Source organism: Chenopodium album, chromosome 10 (genome assembly GCF_948465745.1).
Source record: "Chenopodium album chromosome 10, dcCheAlbu1.1, whole genome shotgun sequence".
NCBI classification, from domain to species: Eukaryota; Viridiplantae; Streptophyta; class Magnoliopsida; order Caryophyllales; family Amaranthaceae; genus Chenopodium; species Chenopodium album.
In genome coordinates this window covers 28,585,408-28,590,522 of record NC_137843.1, presented here as the reverse complement: position 1 = coordinate 28,590,522, position 5,115 = coordinate 28,585,408, and the positions used below count along the sequence as shown (strand labels likewise).

At 33.6% G+C, this 5,115-nt stretch overlaps 1 long non-coding RNA gene across 1 annotated transcript; it reads left to right on the top strand.

Annotated features, from left to right (window-relative positions):
• Positions 1–227: 227 nt before the first annotated feature.
• Positions 228–4,766, top strand: LOC145563867 (uncharacterized). The gene is made up of 6 exons (XR_014094643.1): positions 228–445; positions 747–911; positions 1,664–1,731; positions 1,820–1,886; positions 1,979–2,072; positions 4,154–4,766. It is a non-coding gene; the product is annotated as an uncharacterized LOC145563867 (long non-coding RNA).
• Positions 4,767–5,115: the final 349 nt, after the last annotated feature.

The window sequence follows — 5,115 nt, the reverse complement described above, 5'->3', positions numbered from 1 at the left end:
TTTCGACACTATAGCCTCGACGCCAGAGCAAGGGCGTCAACATCTAATTATGATGTCCGCTTTTCCTCGACGCTTTTTATAGTCGAAAGTAATTTTAGACTACAAAAAGCGTCGAGAATACTAACATGTGGCCCGCACGTGAACTCAAATAGCTGTACCGCATTCACAAAAACCACCCAACATCAGGAACCCTACCCCTACTCCTCAAATTCGAATATCTTGAAAACTACTATCTTCTTTTTTCCTTCATTAGATCTAAGTTCTTTACATAGATTCATGGAGTCATGGCCTAGAGTTTGAATTCAGATCCTCTTTCTTCTTGCATTTCTCATAATCTATCACAATAATTTATATATCATGCCAAAAATTATTGTCTTTCTATCAAATCTGATGGTTTGCATTGAAATTCGATTTGCGATAGCCATTGCTCTGGTTCTCCTCACAGGTTACGTTTTTACATGAATCTTTGTTAATTTTCTACTCTTAATAGATATAAATTGCTTCTTTCATTTTTTGTGCGATTTTAATTGATAATAGCAAGTTGCAATTATTCAATTTTACTCGTTTTTAAACCCTAGGTTAAAGATCTTGTTGAATTTAATTTCTATTTCTACAATTAATCTCTTAAGTTTCTAGATATTTTCTTACACATTAGTGATTTATTGGATTGCTAATTTCATTTGTTTGGATCTATTTCTTTACGACATGTAAAACTTGACATTGATTTTGTTACTCCATTCTTTCAGAGATATTGGTTGGAACAAAGCAGAGTTTGGACCTCGAATAGAAGAAAAAGAAGGGGTTTTTTAAACCGAAGATCACCTTCTCATTATATTCCATGAAAATGGTGGGCAGTAGGATCGCCGAGTCTCTAACATAGGTCTCTTTGCGATTTGCAGTTTATAAAATTGGTATGAATTTTTTATTTCTTTTTTGTTGCTTTGAGGTGATTTATTATTGGTGATTTCTCAACTTATTAGGCTATTAGCTGAGATGAATTCATTTTTCTGGGTAAGAAGAGTTTTTGATGTTAGTTTGTTTTTTTCAATTGCAGAATTATTTCTGATATAGAGTTAGAATCTAAAATACTCAGCTTCATAATTTTAATTATATTGATTTGCATTAATTTTGTTCAAATATTGCTTTTGTTTTAACTGAATCAACAGTTCATATGTCAGTTACCTCTATTGTAGTGCTTAGTTCATAAAACATGCCTTTTGTGCATAATAATTGAATAAGTGGCTTCAGTTCTTTACCACTAGTTTGTAAGTTTAATTTGTTTAGTAGAAATGTTCTCATGAAAGACCAATTTGCAACTACATACTAACAACCAATTAATAAGCTTAGAGAGATTATCTTTGCAGACATACACACCATAATTAAGTAAGCAAGGCTCCCTTTTTAAAGTCCGTTGATGTTGTGCATGTGTTTATGATATGTGTGCAGCATGACACTATCATTCTCAAGTGTATATATATTGCATATCATGATTTGTTGACCATGATTGGTTATGACTTAAGATGAAGAAAAGTTTAACAAAGAATCAGGAGGGGGGATTAATTAAGATCCGGCTTTTTAAAATAATCTATTTCCTCAAAAGTTATGGATGCTTGACATTAATGAACTCTTATGTTTGTGTTTTCAAATAATCTTTTGCTGCTAGGTGGATACGAATCAAGTAACAATGCTGGACAAGGTTCTCAATCTAAAGGAGATTCGTCAAACACAACTGTAATAGACTTTCTAGAGTAATTTATTACAATTAGGAGATAATTTTGTTTTGTCTTTCAATTATGAATCTATCTTTTTATTACTGTAGATTTTTGTTGGAGGGCTTGATCCTAGTGTCACAGACGAGGATCTTAGGCAACCATGCTCTGAAAAAGGTGAGGCTTATACCATGCTCTGAAACAAAATTAGATGATATGAACTGTCATTAGATTGCTTACATTATAACTGTTGATTGTATTACATGCAGAGGTCATGCTGAAGAGAAAAATAAGCTGAACGGGTCAGTTATAGGAAAGCAAATTGTCCGTCTTTCATGGGGCCGCAACCCTGCAAACAAACAGGTATATTTTCTCTCCTGTCTCTGTTTGTTGTTTAAATTTCAGGTTTTTGTAATTCTATTTTTTGCCTTGAACTGTGATTCTATGCTAAATAACCCTTCACTTATATGGATGCTTGGTTTTAAAAAGGGCGCCTCGGGAGCGCCTAGGCGCGCCTCGGACCCAGGCTCTGGGAAATGGGCTTTAGCTAGTCGAGGCTCAAACACCTACGGAAGGCGCGCACCTCGTGCACCCCAAAGCGCCTTGGTTTCATCGATTTAACTCAGAGCTAAAATCTAGAACTGAATTCAGATCTGAAGTTCAGAAATGGAAATCAGAACTTCAATCCAAAAATGCTTGTGTGTGTGTGTGAAATTCAAAGCTTGTGTGTGTGTGTGAAAGTCAGAGCTTGTGTGAATGCTTGCTTGTGATGTGTGTGTGCCCTGCTCCCCTGCTACTGCTTGTCTGCCCTGCTCCCCTGCTACTTGTTGTATTGTTTAGTAACTTGCTGTTTACTATATTCATAGAAGTATTTTGCTGCTAGTGCTAAGTTGCAAATGATTGACTTTTCTTTTATGATAAATGAAAAGGAAAAGTGGATTACCTACTGTGATGTGCTATTTCTTAATGTGATAAATGAAAAGGAAAAGTGGATTACAAGCTGATTATTTAATGCAGATATGCTGGTTGATTATTTGATTGTGATTACCTACTGTGATGTGCTATTTCTTGACTATCTAGTTGCCTACTTAGAACTAATATTTTGCATCTGGTAAAAGGGTATGACAACGAAAATTATGAATCTTTAGTGATTTGAGATATGATAAAGTGATGTGCTGTATCTTTATCTGCTAAGTTGATATGGACTTAATCTCAGGAACTTCGAAGAGAATCCATTGAGTCTCCATTTCTAAATCTGATCCATTAGTTCCCACCCATTGGGAACACCACCATGCTTTGAACCTAAATATGCTAAGAAAATTTTTATTATGTAGATGATGAGGCTTCATTTAGCCATCTATTGACTTGGTTAATTGGGATAACAAAACCTGTAGTGCTCTGTATAATCATGCTACCAACTGCAACATCAACTTTGATTATGCTCAGTTGCATTGTGCTGTGTATTATGTAGTGTCCTCTTGTATGATGACCATTGAAAGAATAATATTTTAAAGTTTCTATTACACTCTTCTTTCTCCTTTTACTAATTTTATAATAGAAATCCGGGTTGAGTGGTTTTTATCCTTCTTTCTCATTCATTGCATATTCTTCAACGTTCACTAATCCTGATTTGAAACATCAGATGCCTATACATTTACTTCACCCTTCAATTATAATATCAATGAATCACTGAATATGATATCATTTTCCCTTGTAAGAATCAGAAATGCTTGTCCATTGCTTTCTGTTCCGTCTGGGAAAATTAGTTTGGCTGAAAGTCCCATCTTGCTTGCAAGATAGTGAAACTAGAGATCTTTGGTTGATCATGCGCTGTCCTGTCCACAGATAAGCCCATTTATCACTTATCGGGGGGGTGTTTTTTAGAAGAGTCTTCATTACAAATAGTTGTTCTTGTAGAAGCAAAATTTTAATTATGTCCACTTTTTTTACTCAGACAGAAGCAAGAATCTAGGACTAAACAATAGCGCCAAAGTTAATTAGAAAAAGACTGGTTATTATTATAATAACCAGTAACAAAACCTAGGTTTGAAACTTTGAAGTGATGCCATGCTTTTCACATATAGAGAAATGCAGAGTATTAGTTTTTGTTCATTTGTTTTTTAAACATTATGTTTGATGCCATGCTGTAATACCTAATATGTGAAAAGCTCTTTGCTGCTGCAAAATTCAGGCTGATAGGAGATGATTAGTTGATATAGCAGAAACAGGTCCTGCTTTTACATTCCTTGTGGAAAATTGTTGATACACAATATAATTCTTTATTTTGTTAGCAACTTGGATAGTTTTGGACTGAGAAAGTGATGTGTGTGTGTGTGTGTGTGTGTGTGTGTGTGTATAAGCCAATATAATTTTAAGCTTGTGTGTGTGTGTATAAGGCTATATTGTGTAATGTACTAATTTATACTTTTTTTTTTTTCTTGAAGATTGGAAAAGGCAATGTAGGAGCAACAAGAGAATAGGTCGGGACACTTGAGCATCAAAACAAGCGACGATATCGTCTATAACGCCATCATCTATCTATTTTGGTTTTTAGTCTTATTTATATTAGTGATGTATTTATTTAGGGACAAGCTACTATAATATGCGACTTTTTTTATTTTAGTTAATTGTGTTGATGTTTTCTTTTATTTATAAATTTGGTAATTATTAGCAACATACTCTTATTATTGTTGATTAGTTATTGTTTTTTTTTTAATCTAATCTTGTTATATTGAATATTTGTTTATTTTAATTTTAATGTTATTTATTTAATTTATGATAAATTTAAATAACTATAATGTATATATGATGGTAATAATTTAATAAAAGGAAAAAAAAAAGAAAAAAAAAAGCTTAAAAAATAAATCTAGACGCTTTTTAATGTCTACATAATTGCACATTTTCAAATTTCAAAGACTTTCCCACCATACCATAGGCTGACACGAATAAACGCAAGACAACAAAAAGCGTCGCTAAATTTGATTATGTGGACAGGAAAAAACGTCGCTAAAAAATTAAACACATTTGGGATAATGCGCGAAATACGTAATTTTCGACGCTTCGTATATTAGTTTGGACACTAAAAAGCGTTGAGAATCTCGACGCTTTTTTGTGTCCCCGATAAATTTTCGACTCATGGATTTGCGACGCTTTTTTGCAGCGTCGAGAAATAATTTTTCGACGCTTTTAAGCGTCGAAAAAAGGCCTAAAAAAGTCCAAAAAACACGCTTTTTGTAGTAGCGCGGCACCTCCCCTTAATTAGCACATATACCCCGGTTTTAAGGCAATGTTATTTTGCATTTTAGCCGTTTATTTATTTTAATTAATCTTGTGTATTTTAATTAAAATTTTGGAGGCTAGGCCTCGGTTTTGAGCGGTGTTGGCAAAATTTAATTTTGGCAAATTT